Source organism: Schistocerca serialis, chromosome 1 (genome assembly GCF_023864345.2).
Source record: "Schistocerca serialis cubense isolate TAMUIC-IGC-003099 chromosome 1, iqSchSeri2.2, whole genome shotgun sequence".
In the NCBI taxonomy this organism is placed as follows: domain Eukaryota; kingdom Metazoa; phylum Arthropoda; class Insecta; order Orthoptera; family Acrididae; genus Schistocerca; species Schistocerca serialis.
Genome location: NC_064638.1, coordinates 782,436,034 through 782,453,220, shown reverse-complemented (window position 1 = coordinate 782,453,220; position 17,187 = coordinate 782,436,034). Strand labels below are relative to the sequence as shown.

Here is a 17,187-nt window from a genome sequence, read left to right as displayed (position 1 = left end):
CTCGGACATGGGTGTGTGTGTTGTCCTTAGCGTAAGTTAGTTTAAGTTAGAATAAGTAGTGTGTAAGCCTAGGGCCCGATGACCTTAGCAGTTTGGTCCCACTAGGAACTTACCACAAATTTCCAATTTTCCTTCTCACAAATAACAAAAATGACTGTGATTTCTGAACGTCAAACCTGCTGAGTAATCTTCCATTCTATACAGATTGTACATAGCGTTTCTCATACGTGCTTGACCTGTTATGCTGAATTGCTAATCGTTTGCATATCGAAACTTCACGCCAATTTGGCATTTGTTGCATGCCATCTTCATATTGAAGAATATGAGTTTCCACTGGTGTTTTACCTAGGATTTGGACACTTGGGCAGTAAAAGTGGAGGACAGAGTTTAAATATGACTATACTCTGACAATAACAAAATGAGCCTGTACAATAAATTACTGTTCCAATATCTATATTACTTTGCTCGGTGAGAACAATGTCGTACGTGGGGGCTACTGATTGCAGGAGGGCATGTAGGCGTGAATAGGGGTGGTACGTCTTCCGCCGGTCAGTGAGCGAGTGCCTTCGTAGTGACGATCAGTGTCCAATCATCAATAAACACGAAAGAATACAGAATGAAACTTTAAATACGATAGGAAACATAAATCTTGAAATGACTGAACAACTTGCTGACGATGATCAGTCTGAAATTCATCAGGCTCGTCCCCGACGTCCACTGCTCTCCTGTTTCTTGTTTTGAGTCCTAACGCTGCTGGATGCTTCTTGACGTGAGATTCCAACTTCACTGTGCCACATTCTTTCAAAGTGACGCAATACGTCAACCCTTCGCAGCTGGTTAAGTGAGCGAAAGTGCGCCCGGTCCTGGCTCTAGCACGATTGCTTGGATTACGTGTGTTTCCATTGTCTTTGTAATCATATCCCACCATCCAAGATGGAAGCGAAACCTACACTAAAGATGGCTGCGATGGCGGCAGAATAGCGACATATCCAGTGCTGAACCAAAGGGGACATCTGGGAGCAATGTGAAAGCAACGGGTCTGTTGCAACAATCCTGTCGAAATATAGCGTAAAAGCAAAGCTAGGAAATGGGCACTAGATTCACAATATGCAGTAGTTAGTAGGATTATAATAAAGATCAAGCTTGCAGCAATGTTGATTGCACCATGCAAGTTTAGCCTTGCCAGTTCAGGAGCATCTACCTAAAGAGGACTTGCCTCTTTCACAGTTCACGCGGTTCAACAACTCTTTAATGAAAAGTTGGTGACGCTGACAATTTTGACGTAGCTGAATTCGAATGTGGAACTGCTGCTTATCGCCACAAGTCGCCACTCACAAACACATTTTATGCACGTCCTTGCAGCAGATAGGAAATTTATTTACACAAAGCTTCAAATAAGGGAATTTACATCTTTTGAGAGGATGCAGTTCTGCGGCAGTCTCTGCAAATGTTGGCAACTACTGCTCTATGTGCGTTCTTCCTTCACCAGCTGCCATTTGGCGCCAGCCAACGTGGCAGACCGTGCAGAAAGTGCCCTCTCATATTCTCTCTCATCTAACGTGGCGTGAATGCATTAAAAAATTTAAAGTTAGATTATTAAGTAAATGCTGTATAATCACTATTCAGTCGGAATGTCATCAGAAACATAATTTACCTGCTGCAGTATGTAGACAGTCCAGCAACTTAGGTATTTAATCTACACGTTTACTTGACGGTGTCAACTTCGACATATTCCTTGTCAAATTTAGCACCCTAAATTTCTCGCCACGTGCAGCGAAATGGTTTTGTTCATACGGGCGTCCCGCCAGCAAGGCGTCATGTCCGCACCATAAACTCACAAAGGAGGCAGGTAGTATCAACCGTCCTCCAGGATTCGGTATTAAGTTCTATACTCTTTTGATCGTACGTAAATGATGTATCATCAGCTTTGCAAATACTACACGTACGCTGGTGACCTCGAGTTGTACCTAGCTGCAAAACGAGCAATCCTGAAGACTGCTATCGAGAATCTCAGTAACGACCTGTGTGCACTATCAAAGTGGGCGCAGGATGTGGTGTTAAAGCTCAACTCATCCAAATTTCAGGCGATACTGGTTAGTTATTCTAGACTCATTAATTCGAAATATTGGGAATCCCTATCATCTTTAACCCTAAATGGACCAAATATCAACTTTCCTCCTTCAGCAAAGAGTCTAGGAGTCATATAAGATGCAAATCTAAAATTGACTGAGCACGTGACTGCATAAAACATTGCATCTCTCCATGCCCTATAAAAACATAAAAAGCTCTTCCCTCTTGACATGAAAAATAAACTTGTACAAATACTTATATTCCCAATTATTGATTACAGCGAAGTTATCCTACAAGGCCTTTCTCAGGTACGCTCACAGCGCTTGCAACTGGTTACGAATGCCTGTTCCACCCTTGAAGTTTCAAAAGTGGGGGCTGGACTTATTTCCGGTTTATAAGATCGGTGTTTTTTTTTAATATTAAAAATAGTGTTTATATTCTCTAGTTTGTTATATCTGTGACGTCCGACCAAATCTCTGATCGTATTTCACTATCTTAAGCACAGCTATCATGGCTGCGTGCAGACAAGCGCAATAGCAAGAACCCGACTCTGGAACAACCTCCTGCATTATATTAGAGAACTAAAAAACATCTCCAGCTTCAGAAGACAGTTAATGACATATATAGTATAGCAACAAAACGGATCGCTATTGCGCCTGTACACATTCCTTACGCTTATATTATACATTCTTCCTTCAAACCAGATTTTCCTCACTTCCCGGAATACTTAGCTTTCCTTCCCCAGAACTCGATATATCATAAAACATCTGTTCGTATACCTACAAATTATTTTTTATATCTGCCATTATCATTACTGCGCCACCCCACACGTCAAGAATTGGTACAGAGTGACTCCAGGAACTCTCTTCTGGTTTTAAGCACTTCTCCTGGCCACCAGACTCCCCACACGGGAATATTATTGAGCATATCTGGGATGCCTTGCAACGTGCTATTCAGAAGAGATCTCCACCCCCTCCTAGTCTTACGGATTTATCGACAGCCCTGCAGGATTCATGGTGTCAGTTCTCTCCAGCACTACATCAGAAATTAGTCGAGTCCATGCCACACCGTGGTGCGGCACTTCTGCGTGCTCGCGGAGGCCCCACACGAAATTAGGCAGGTGTACCAGTTTCTTTGGCTATTCAGTAGTACAAGTACTGCCAGTATTAATTTCAGTAGTTCATAGACGGTATTATTTACTCACATTGCATTTGAGACACTCAACTCATTTTAATACTATTTGTTGTATTGAAATTGATATTACTTAGGTACTTATGATGTAAAGAATGTACCGTATGTGTGATGTACATGAGGGCCTGATGGTCCTAATCAGATCGGGTTAAATAAATAAATAAATGTATGAATACAGGGAACATCAGATCTCAGCACGTATATTGGTGACCGCAGGTGGAAGTATTACATATTTTACGGTCAAAATTATTATTCTTTGTGTTTAATTAAGGCTAAGTGGTTGTGATCCTTAGATACTTGGAAATGAGCTGAAGTCTTAAAGACGCCGTAATAGGAAAAGTTTCTGCCATTAGCCTTACTGACTGGCGGATAAGAGGCAATTAATTTGAAAACGACGAGCAGGCCGCATCAGCTGCCGGGAGCGGCCAGAAGACATTCCTGGCGGTAATTATTTTGTAAGCAGTGTACGGAGGAAACGCTAAGGACAGCAGTAACTGTCCGAGTGAGAGCGGCCTTACCGCAACGAATAAAACGCTCTGGACATAAAGCGTTGTGAGCTAAGACTGAATGCTGGGCTTTAGAATGGAACTTACTTTCTGTTGCGGGCATATGAAGTAGAAACACCTCTAAACTTTTCTCGAGCAACGAATTACAACTCTGTGTTTGGGGCGCTACTCTTTAACCAAACCGATCGAGGTGGCAAACTGGTTAAGGCGACACAACCTCAATCAGAAGGAGCGGCTTCCACACCCCGGGCTGCCAGTTGCGTTCAGGTTTAATATGAAAGCTCGGACTGTTCCTTTCAAAAAGTAGCAGCCGATTTCCTCTCCGGACTTCTTCAATCTACAACTTGTATAACATCTCAGAAGACCTCACTGTTCACATTCCTTTCCGTTTCCGCTGCGCCAGAAAAGAATTTTTTGGCAGCTAACGAGTAAAAAGCATTGTTCTGACGTTGTCATAGTTAAGTCGTAGCAGAACACATTATGACACTACTGAGGCGCAAGTTTGAACTACTATACGACCAGCATGGACCGACGAACATTATCCACTGTGTTACCAAATCTAACGTCTGGTCTGCTTAAATCATTGTTTAGCCGTCCCTATTTAGAGTATTCGTGTTCCCTTAAATCATTATTGGCGAATGTCAGGGCGGTTCCTTTTCTCCACGTTGTCGTAGAAGAGAGCTGTCGTCCGTTTCACTTACATCTCTACGGAATGCTAAACCCCCGTTTTAAAATTGTTTCGAAGATCTGTTACCCAACGTTCCTGTACCAACGGGATGTAATTTTGCGATTACTGTTGACGACTCCTCTAGCAAGGTATCCGGGATCCATTTATAGAGAGTGACGTATTTCTTTCTTGTGTTTCTACATACTGCCAATATGTGGGAATAATTTGAAATTAATAGTTTGTAAGAGATGCTATTATAACGACAATATTCTAGTTTCTCTACTCAAGAATACTGGTCAACTAATGTCACTTTATCAGATAAGAATGAAAGTGTAAATCTGTCGACTAAATACGCTGGATATTTAACTCACGGTGCTTCTTATTTTAGTAAGTAGCTATAGTACAACGCGTCTTCACAACTGTAATTGCCCTGCTCACAAAACCACTCGTTTCTTCTCGGACGTTTCAAAATCGATATACGCAGTCCTGATATGACAAAAAATCTAAAAAATTGTCTTTTGATGGAAATAAAAAGTGTATTATATGTTGCGCTGTGGGTAAGAAGAGAGTTATAGTCTCAAGAAATGTTAAAAATAATGCTTGTAGAAGAGTCACAACGACGAACTACTCAGCAATGGCACAGAGTTAACTGACTAACTCTCTGAAGGAAAGTTGGCATATCCAGTTTCGAAGTCCGATACACAGAAAATACAGTTGTGAATGTCGTGTTACATCTAAATCTACATGATAAATCTGCAGTTCACAGTTCAGTGTCTGGCAGAAACCCTCTTGGGGCCAGCCTCGCACGAAATGATGCCCTCCTGTATTACTATGCAGCTATTTACGTAGCGATGGGGACAATAAACGTAAGGTGGTCTTCAGCTCAAATTACATACAACTGACAGTGGTGTCTTAGAGAGATGGCTGTGAAAAACAAACTGCCTCATCCTGTCTGTTTTAGAAGTTTAACAAGCAGTAGGAACCACGGCGCAGTTTGGCGATACTATTACATTATGAGATCACTGTCGGGGAAGAAAGTATCCTTTAAAGGTCCAGCTCGGAATAGTTTGCAGTTAATAACATCAAACGCAACTAGAGTAATAAAAGTATCTTAGGCTATCACAGACCATCATAAGTAAGCCTAGACTACGATAGTTCCCTAGTGGCTTTGGCCAGTTAAAGTAGTAACCACATTACCTGTACATTAGTTGTGTTGCATACCTTTTAGGCATTTCCTCCTAACGATGGTCTTACTAGATTCCCCTAAAAATCGAAAGCGGTGAAGCGTGTAGAAACTGAGTGACGACAAATAAAGGGATGGGTATCCTATGGAACATTTTTGCCCTACGTAGTTATCCTCCTGTCTGTTACTTAAAAGGAAGCCATATTTATAGCAAAACTGAACTTATCGGTGTTTAATTCAGGTTTTATTCGAATATTGTTGATTTGTGACGTGAAACAGAGGAATGTTTCAGTAAAAATTAAAAAAGCAATTCAGAGTTATCACCTAGCGCTAGCCCCAGAAGCGCAACTTCTTCTTCAAAAAAAAAAAAAGACAAAAAAAAAAAAAAAAAACCGCGGAACAAAAATACCCTATGCTCATCGCTTCAATACTTCGTCGAAGTTATGTAAAACATGTTTCTGTTATTCATGAATAACTTTGGTAATTATCAATAATAAGAAGAAACTCTTGCCTTTGTCACGATGAAGAATGTTCTATTGAGTACAAAATAACCAGATATTTTATGTTTGAGCTTGTAAACGGTATCGGCAGCAAAAGCAATTTCTTTGATTACCTAAAAGCACAGAAGTACCCGCCTCCGCGACGGAGGTCGCTAATGCTTGCTTGTGAGGTGGCACTAGACACGGGGGTAAGCTAGTTCGAATCCTAGTGGTGGAAAAAAGGGGAAGGGAAGCTGAAGCGTAAAGTTCCTGATCACCAGATATTGCACCAACGTCGTGCTTTAAGTACCAAACCTTTCCACGGTGTCTCATGAAGTGAGGGCGCATGACGCTGCTGATGGTGGTCTGTCCACCGGATGGGGAGATAAAGCTTGGCAGCCCCCTCGGTGCTATTCGCGAGAAGCAGGCTAAGTGCCGGCACGGGGTTTCACCCTCTCATCATCATCATCATCATCATCTTCATCATCGTCATGCAACACAAACATCACATTACACTACACGACACTGCACACACACACACACACACACACACACACACACACACACACACACACACACACACACACACACACAATAAAATGGTTCAAATGGCTCTGAGCGCTATGGGGCTTAACATCTGAGGTCATCAGTCCCCTAGAACTTAGAACTACTTAAACCTAACTAATCTAAGGACATCACACAACACCCATGCCCGAGGCAGGATTCGAACCTGCGACCTTAGCGGTCGCGTGGTTCCAGACTGAAGCGCCTTGAACCGCACGGCCACACCGGCCGGCACTCACTCACTCACACACACACACACACACACACACACACACACACACACATACACACACACGTCCAAAATGAATTGTGTAACAACCATACAACATGTGCATGAATATTTTTCCAGGTGTTCCGGGGGGCTGACCTTCCCGTATGATACATTCCTTCATCTCGTTTTCTGAGATATTGTGGCGCTCTTTGCACCTTCCCAACTGCATGCAAATTTCGCACGATGCTAGAATGATCACAGTTGATCACCTTTGCCAGTTCTCAAGTACACTGGCTTGGACACTCGTGGATGAATATGTTTAAACTAGTCGGCCGCTGTGGCCGAGCGGTTCTAGGCGCTTCAGACTGGAACTGCGCGACCGCTATGGTCGCAGGTTCCAATCCTGCCTTGGGCATGGATGTGTGTGATGCCCTTAGGTTAGTTAGGTTTAAGTAGTTCTAAGTTCTAGGGGACTGATGACCTCAGAAGTTAAGTCCCATAGTGCTGAGAGCCATTTGAACCATTTCCTAACTATCTTCATCAAACCCCGAAGGCCTTAGCAAACGTGGAGAGTAACCAATATCAAAACAATGCTCCTTAAAGCGAGAAAAACATTTTGTTTCCGTGCTCTGTCCAACGGCATTATACCCATACACGGGGAAAACGTTACTGGCTATTTCCGCTGCTCTTACCCCTCTGTTGATCTCAGACTAAGAATGTATCAGAAATGTTCCGATTTCCCAACTTGGCACCCCATTTTCTAGCGTACACAGCTCCCCTCACTATTTTTAAATGACGAAATAACAATACTTAAACTCAAATACCAACAGTGAACTACAAATTAAAAAAATGACCATCGATAAATAAATCCATAGAAATTTTTATTGGAATACCAAAATGGAAAACAAAAAAGCTACGAAGTTATGGATCAATCTAATAACAACACCCTACGAAGTCGGACAATGTGTCGTTATTATGTCTATTACCAGCAGGTTCAGTTAATTGTAATTGCAACTAGTCACTTCAAGCGAAGTTTCTTGGAAAACTGGGTGGCGTCATAACGCAGGAATTCCAGCCACACAGAAAAAGGTAACAGTATAATAAGGCTCATTGTTAGCGGCCATTACGGAGAGCCCGGCCGTGAGTAAGGCACATAAAAGCGAGAGAACAAAAGTGCTAGGGAGCAGTCGCGGTGCGCGAGGCGTGGCTGTCAGCGGGAGGTGTGAGCAAGACGTCAGCCGGCCGGGGCAGCCCAGTTTATTGCGGCCGGCTCGCTGCTGCGGAGATAGGCGGCGTTATAAACCAATTTACGCTCGGCGGGCCTGAGTAATTGGCGGTGATAAGGGCGCGCGCGAGGCCCCGCGTGGCGGCCCGCTCCGTGGAGATTAGTTCGTTATTCGGCGGCGCCGATTTATTGTGCACGCGCGCTTCTAAATCGCGATGGCTGCCGCACTGGCGGGCGGCGCGAGGCGCTAGGCGCGAGGTTCGCTAATCGCGCCATCGCCGCCCGCGCAGACTTACGAGGCCGCCGCCGGCGTTAATTGGCAGCGCAGCCCGCCGCCAGCTCGCGAATCTCTGCAAACAGCCAACTTGCGGGAAATCTCCACTCTGCGACGACGACTGGGTAAACACGGGCAGAAAGGCTGTTAAAGAACTGCAAAACACGTTACATGCTCGCGCATTATGATCCCCTTGCAGAGTGAAAACGTTCTGTGTAGCACTCGGTACGGATTCCGCAAATGACGATCGTGTGGAGACTAGCTCGTTCTCTTCATCCACGACAGCCAGAAGGCAGTAGAAAGCACCCCCCCCCCCCCCCCAGATTGATGCCACGTTGAATGTTTTCCGCACTGTGACCTGATGAACAAACTGCGAGCATAAGGAACATCAGACCGGCTTTGTGATCGTGATTGGATTGATGAGTTCCTAGCAAAATAAACCTAGCATGTCATTCTTAACGAAGAGAGAATTTCAGACGAAGGGGAAACTATGAGTCTACCCCGAGCAATGTTGCAATGTTATAGCGCTTTTTTTCCTGTATTGAGTTTCGATTCTCCCCCGATGGGGGCGGACTGGCAGCAGCTTAGTACGCCGCTCTTCACCCTACAGAATTTTTAAAACATAAGAACAAGACAATAAACAGTAAAAGCAGGCGATAAAAACGAAGACTTAAATTGTAAAATGTCGGAAAATTGAGGAAGTTAAAACATAAAACGTAGGGTTGGCGATGCTACTAAAGTACACAGGTAGCAGACAGGTAAAATATTAGACAGACAGTTAAAGAAAACACAGCGACAATCTGGTTTCTGTTGGCAAGAGATGTAAAAATCACACCCAGCCATAGTATGATTTCCGTTCGCAACACTTCGGAAAAGACGCACAACACTTAACACTCACTTGAAACACTGTACTAAAAAATTAGCACGAAGATGACACACCACAGCCAATGCTTGGTACAAGGGTTGGCAGTTGATTCGCAACAAAGACAAATATAACGCGTTGCGTGTAAATACACTATGTGATCGAAAATACCCGGACACCTAGTTGAAGATGACTTACAAGTTCGTGGCGCCTCCATCGGTAATGCTGGAATTCAATATGGTGTCGGCCCACCCTTAGCCTTGATGACAGCTTCCACTCTCGGAGGCATACGTTCAATCAGGTGCTGGAAGATTTCTTTGGGAATGGCAGCTCATTCTTCACCGAATGCTGCAGTGAGGAGAGGTATCGATGTCGGTCGGTGAGGCCTGGCACGAAGTCGGCGTTCCAAAACATCACAAAGATGTTCTATAGGATTCAGGTGAGGACTCTGTGCAGGCCAGTCCGTTAAAGGGATGTTATTGTCGTGTAACCACTCCGCCACAGGCCGTGCATTATGAACAGGTGCTCTATTGTGTTGAAAAATACAATCGCTATCCCCGAATTGCTCTTCAACAGTGGGAAGCAAGAAGGTGCTTAAAACATCAATATAGGCCTGTGCTGTGTCAGTGCCACGCAAAACAACAAGGGGTGCAAGCCCCCTCCATGAAAAACACGACCACACCATAGGGCCACCGCCCCTGAATTTTACTGTTGGCACTACACACGCTGGCAGACGATGTTCACCGGGAATTCGCCATACCCGCACACTGCCATCGGATAGCCACATTGTCTACCGTGATTCGTGACTCCACACGACGTTTTTCCACTGTTCAATCGTTCAATGTTTACGGTCCTTACACCAAGAGAGGCGTCGTTTGGCGTTTACCGGCATGATATATGGTTTATTAGCAGCCGCTCGACCATGAAATGCAAGTTTTCTCACCTCCCGCCTTACTTTCATAGTACTTGCAGTGGATCCTGATGTAGTTTGGAATTCTTATGTGATGGTCCGGATAGATGTTCGCATATTACAAAACGGCTCTGAGCACTATGCGACTTAACTTCTGAGGTCATCAGTCGCCTAGAACTTAGAACTAATTAAACCTAACTAACCTAAAGACATCACACACATCCATGCCCGAGGCAGGATTCGAACCTGCGACCGCAGCGGTCGCTCGGTTCCAGACTGTAGCGCCTAGAACCGCATGGCCACCCCGGCCGGCCCGCCTATTACACATTACGATCCTCTTCAACTGTCGGCGGTCTCTGTCAGTCAACAGACGAGGTCAGCCTGTACGCTTTGGTCTGTGAATGTCCCTTCACGTTTCCACTTCACTATGATACCGGAAACAGTGGACCTAGGAATGTTTAGCAGTGTGGAAATCTCGCGTACAGACGTATGACAAGTGACACCCAATCACATGACCACGTTCGAAGTCCGTGACTTCCTCGGAGCGCCCCATTCTGCTCTCTCACGCTGTCTAATGACTGCTGAGGTCGCTGATATGGAGTACCTGGCAGTAGGTGGCAGCACAATTCACGTAATATGAAAAACGCATGTTTTTAGGGGTGTCCGGATACTTTTGATCACATAGTGTAGCAAGAAAGTCCAATCACTGAACAATTACACAGGTGCTAGGCGCAGGTAGGCAACCACTTGATACACCTCTGGTGCCAGTTGTCTTACTGCAGCCATGTAGCACTTCTTCGAAGGTTTCCTCTGTGAAAGCACATTGTTAAAATCCTCAATAAATGTGGGAGGAGGGCGGGGTGCCACCGAAGTTATTGCCGAACTGGTGGCTTTAGAGTTCTATTCACGCAGCTATCAATGTTGGGCAGAATTTTGATGAAATTTAGTGGTAATGGGACATCATTAACACACTTTACACGTCACATGATTTCTGCGTTGTGGCCTTCTTTTAGCACGTGTCGACACTTTGCTGTCTGAAGCATCGACGAGCCCGACGACGACGTCGCATGGGCGCCACTCTTTTGCACCGTTACAGAGGAAGGTTGTAGACAGCTTTCAGAGAAATATCAAATTTATGCTGCGCAAGACATTACAGTTACTGGGTTTCGAAAGCGTGATCCTCTAATTCTGTTGCACAGTGTAACTAGCGGTCAGTAGTCTCATTATTTGCTACCGCGACTAGACTTCGGTGATTACGAAGCACTCATAATCATTAAAGAAAGAGAGAACACATTGCCAGGATCACATTTTCACCTTCCAGATCCTTTTCAAAATTTGAGGGAACTGGAAAGGATAGATATATTTTTGTAACTTTGGCGCCGTTCTTCTGAGACGAAACTAATCTTTTCTATTTTCGTCTTTCATTTCGAAGGAAAAACAAACTTTGCAGAGCATAGTTTCCCTATAAATGTTATAATCAGACGCGGACGTTCAGTATCAAATATCAGCATATTTTCGTTTCATGGATAGTTCAGAAGAACATCAGCACAAGAAATTTATATCGAACGTTCGATGACATTCTTGAGGACTGTAATGATCTGTGAACGATCTTAAGAACTTGATAATACATTTATTTAAGCGATTTTATTCCGCTTTTTATTTCTGTTGTGGTTACGTCAATAGACAACGGAAGTTTATAAAACGTTAACTTTAATTTTCAATAGTTATTCGGAATACTGTGTGCAATATTGCAGTCAAATTGAGAGATCGAACAAAGATTTTTGAAAGTGTGATCCCAGCCATTTATACCTTCCCAACAAAACTACTTTTTGGCACGTGTAATAATTCCGGGAATCTGGTACACGTTATTAATGTGGCGATGTTCCATTAAGCAAAAACACCCGTCCGTTAGGACGCCCAAAGTTGTTAAGGAAATGTAAATTTATTCGAGCGTATAGGAGCTTAAATTAAAAATTTACATAATACACTCCAGCAGCGGCCATCGCTACGGTGGTTACCTAGTAACGTACCGGACGAAGTGGAGCGAACCACGGGGAAGAGCACGCAAACGCGTGTACTCATTAGTGTCTGAAGACGCTAAGGCTGTCCGTGTTGGCAGCACGCCTGTCATCGAACTGTTCCCGTCACGGAAGTCTGGCCACTGGTTACCTGTGATTCCGTAATCGTACCCGTCAGCGCGTGCGCATTAGCGCGTGGCAAGGAGCGCTCACGCAACGCAGCCGTGATATTCGGAGCAGCTTAGCATGATACCGTGTGGCAATATTGGCTTAAGGATAAACCCGAACAGTCATGTCGATCACCTGTGCCCAAGAAGTTATCCTTCACAATGACAGGCATGTTACGTCTGGCGTACACTCTAGGCTTTCGGGGAATTATTTGCTAGATGAAAATACCGGTGTATGAATAACGCTGTCATTACTGCGGAAATTGGAGTACTGTACGCACACACTTGGCGGTATCAGAGAGGAGCAGTAATAAGAGGGAATATGTTAGCCAACGGCGTAATTCTTTCGTCTCTGTTTGTTGTTTATGGTTTGGCGTAGACAAGTAATAAAACTCTATGAAACTTGGACCATATATAGAAAGAACCGCTGCAGTATAGTACAGAAGGTAGCCAATTCAGAGGCATACTGCTAGACTGAGCCGGCCGGGGTGGCCGAGCGGTTCTAGGCGCTACAGTCTGGAACCGCGCGACCACTTCGGTCGCAGGTTCGAATCCTGTGTCGGGCATGGATGTTTGTGATGTCCTTAGGTTAGTTAGGTTTAAGTAGTTTTAAGTTCTAGGGGACTGAAGACCTCAGAAGTTAAGTCCCATAGTGCTCAGAGCCATTTCAACCATTTGCTAGACTGATTTGTTACCTGTGTGTTCAGTCAACACTTGAATATTACGGATATTACGGGGATGCTTCGTAACTGAAACGGAAATGTCTGGAGGGAAAACGTTCTTTTCACGAAACAGCACAGAGAAAACTTAGAAAACCGGCATCTGTGGCTGACTGAGAAGAATTCTACTGTTCTACTGCCGGCAACGTACAAGTAGCGTAAGAACAGCGTAGTCGCACGTACGGACGCGTATAGATAGTCTTTTTTCTTTGCTCCCTTTGTGAGTGTAACAGGAAAGGGAACGACTCCGCTATACATTGCATGATGTTTTGGGGAGTATGTATGTAGATGTAGAAGGAATACACTCATAAGCCTTAAAACTCAGCCCATTATCTGACGGTAGTGCGAACAGACTGCTCTATGTAATTACTGTTAGGCTGACGAAACTGTAAACTACTCGTAACCTGAGTCCAAGGCAGTTATTTACGTGGCATAACATTGCCACGGCGATTTGAACCTGGAATCATTGTGTGCGTCTGCAGAATGCCAACCGCCTTGTTAGCCATAGCGAGGAGCGCGATTCGTTGGTCGTTGTCTCGCTGCTGCGGCAGAAACACGTCTAAACACGGTCCTTAAATATTTCCATCTCACGTCAAATCTATTTGGAGAATCAAAAATATTTGTTGATGTGGAAACAAAAAGTATCCAAGTCAACATTCGTACGGAAACGTTTAGTTTCTGAGTCATTGAGGAAGAAGGTGGGTATATTGTTTCCGAGGTATTGTGAACCATCGATGAAATGTTATGAATCTTTCACACTGTTATTAGGTCGTCTCAGTTTTTCCACAACTGATTGACATTTAAGATACAAATAGGTGACTTGCCCACTACTTTGATTCTTCGAATTTTTAGTAGAAGAAAGGAGGGTGCTGGGATTCAGATAGTAGACTCCACGTAATGTTGACACCACAGTTCACCCTCCACTCTGATATAGCAGATATAGTCAGTGGCACACAATGCGTGGGTCATCGGTTCGAATCATATCTCTGGGATTACTTATCATTTAAAGTTATTGATCCCTGGAAATTTCTTGCGCTTTCGTATTAATTGTGTACTGGAATTTGCTAGAACATGCCACGTATATATGAAAAAGGAGCTCTCTCTACTGAGGTAGACTCTGTGTTCTCTAGTGTGGGGTGAATAAAAGCGGTTTCTGTGTGAAGTATTCGTCTTTGATGACTAATCTGCTCCCGTAAGTGATACATGGTTTAAGATTCTCCATAACAATATAGCTACAGATGCTGTTTAGTTTTTGAAAATATGTTCTCGATTACAGTTCTTAGAGCAAAGCGATAACGGGATTTCATAAGTTTTACGAGCGGCCGTAGGTTTCGCATCAAGGACGTTTCCGCGCGCTTTCCGTGTGGCGTTAGTGGATGACAACTGACACCAAAGTGCCGCCGGACATATGCTGTCGTTAGGTAATGAAAGACCGACCACTAGTTCGCTCTGTGCGTGGGCTGTCTGGGAGGTAGCCCAATACCGCAGGAACCTTGCTGCGGTAGGAATAGATACGGACAGGAGAACCGCGTCTTGTTGGTTCCTGAACTTGGGCTGTAGATGACCAAGCATCGTGGTAGAGTTATATGACCTTGCGTAGTGCAGTACTTCCTAGTTCATCATATGAGCCACACAATTTCTTCAGTTACGTAGCGACAAAGTGGCGTTGCTTCAGCGCTGGTAATATTGATCTTTAATTCTGAGACATCGATGTCAGCAAGGTTAAATACTGTAAAAATTACTCCTTAGAAGTCAGGGTATAAAAATGGAAACAAATAAATGGTGAGATTACGTATCTGAAGAGAATTTACAGGTGAGTGAATAGCATGTGCGCCTGGCGGCAGTTTACGACTGAATATCAGAAACAGTCCCAGGTAGCGCAAATACTGTTGTTGTATTCGAGAGGAGAAATTCGAATCTCCATTCGTTCATGCTCACCTATACTTTGCCTTCTTAAATCTCTTAGGTAAATACCAAAACGAATCCTCCAACAGGACCACGGCCGACACTATTACCTGCTCTTGTCCAGATGAGTTAGCGCCTGTCCCCAATAGCCTCGACATCGACGATACATTAAAATCAACTCTATTCCGATGGAGACTGGGAGTGGCGAAGGTTTCTAGCTATGAACAAATTCCTGATCAAACAGTTTTACTATTACTTTGATTCGTATACAATACTGTCTCAGAAATCGCTTACCGAGCTAGATGGCGCAGTGGTTAGCACGCTGGCCTCGATTCGGAAGGACGACGGTTCAAATCCGCGTCCGACAATCAAAACGTAGGTTCTTCTTGATATCACTAAGTTGCTCCAGGCAAATGTCGAGATGTTTCTTCAAAATGGTACGAAAGATTTCCTATTCCATGTTAACAAAAAGAAAAGAATTCCAGCTTGTGCTTCATCTCTGATGACATGGAAATGGACGGGACTTTAAACCCTAATGTTCCTTCCTTCTCTCCTTCAGGAATCGCTCATCGCTAGCTCAGCAAACGAAACGTTCGTGTATGTGTGACATACAGAACTTCGTCTGTTATTCTCTAAGATGTCAAACTAGACGTTCTCGTTCCCTGCTACAGATTCTCGTTGTTATTGTAGTCTTCAGAATGAAGACATCTTGCTTCTACAATTTTTGCCCTATATTAACAAAATGACGATTCCATGGTGCCCCAGGTTGTGTCATATTTACAGAGTTCTTCTTTTTGTCGAGCTGTACCGTAAATTTCATTTCTCCTCAATTCGATTCATTACCTCCGGAATAGCGGAGGAAGGAAATTTGTGGCGCAACTCGGCAAAAAGAAGGGATCTGTTGATAGGACACATCCTATGGTAACATGAAATCGTCAGTTCGGTAACCTAGGAAAATGTGGGGGGAGGGGGGGGGGAAGGGTACAATGAATAGAGTAGACCAAGGGATGAACACAGTAAGTAAGTTAAATGGCTGTATAATGCAGCAGTTACGCAGGAATGAAGAGGCTTGAACAGGACAGATCACTGTGAAGAGCTATATTCAACCAGTTTTCCGACCGAAGACTGTAACAACAACCTTCTCATTAGTAATCCGATCCACCCACCTAGCCTTCAGCATTCCTCTGTAGTATCACATTTCAGAAGTTTCTCTGGACTATTTTATCGGGCACGTTTTAATACATAGAAGGCTTCACGTCTCCACACGAATACCTCAAGAGAAGAGTTATTAACACTTAAGTTTATGTTCGATGTTAACAGACTTCGCGTCTTCAGAAACGTTTATCTGCTATTTCCAGTCTGTATTTTATATCCCTTTCAGATAGACCTGCGTCAATTACTTTGCTGCCAACTACTTTTAATGTCTCATTTTCTAATCTAATTCGCTCAGCATCATCTGATTTAAATGGACTGTTTTATTATCCTAGTTTCCCTTATAACTTCTATTCAAGACACTGTCCATTCAGTTCGTCTGATCTTGCAAATTCCTTCTCATCTCTGATAAAATTACAATATCAGCGAAAAATCCCAAAGTTTTTGTTACTTCTCCCTGAAATTTAATTCCCTTTTCAAATTTCTACTCGATATCCTTCACATGTTGCTCATTTGACTGAGTAAATAACATCAGGGATAGGACCATGTCTCAGTTCTTCTTCAGCTATTCGTTTTCGTTCATGCTGTTCGGCTCTTGCACGGGAGGTGTTCAATAAGTAACGCAACACATTTTTATCTTGTCCTATTTCAGTTTTAAAAATGTGGAATTTGTCGTGGGATATCGTAAAATATTCCCGCTTCAGCCTATATAGTTTCATGAAGTGCCGATAGGTGGCAACGCTATACGTAGCCTTCAAAATGGCGTCTGCAACGGAAGTGCTTTCCAAGCAGAGAGTTGTGATTGAGTATCTTTTGGCGGAAAACCAGAACATCGCAGATATTCATAAGCGCTTGCAGAATGTCTACGGAGACCTGGAAGTGGACAAAAGCACGGTGAGTCGCTGGGGCAGGTGTCATCGCAACGAGGTCGCAATAATTTGTCCGATCTCCCGCGTGCCGGCTGGAGCACGCAGGTGTGCTACCCTCAGGAGATTGGAGAAATGACTTCAGTATGTTCGTCGCCACAAAAATGTAAACGAACTTCTCGCTATCCGTGACAACGCAAGGCCTCACACCCTGTGCA

At 43.9% G+C, this 17,187-nt stretch overlaps 1 protein-coding gene across 1 annotated transcript in view; it reads right to left on the bottom strand.

The window, feature by feature from the left end:
- The window catches only part of LOC126483468 (BTB/POZ domain-containing protein Tiwaz), a 173,186-nt gene that overhangs the window by 10,084 nt on the left and 145,915 nt on the right, over positions 1-17,187 (bottom strand). The window lies entirely within an intron of this gene.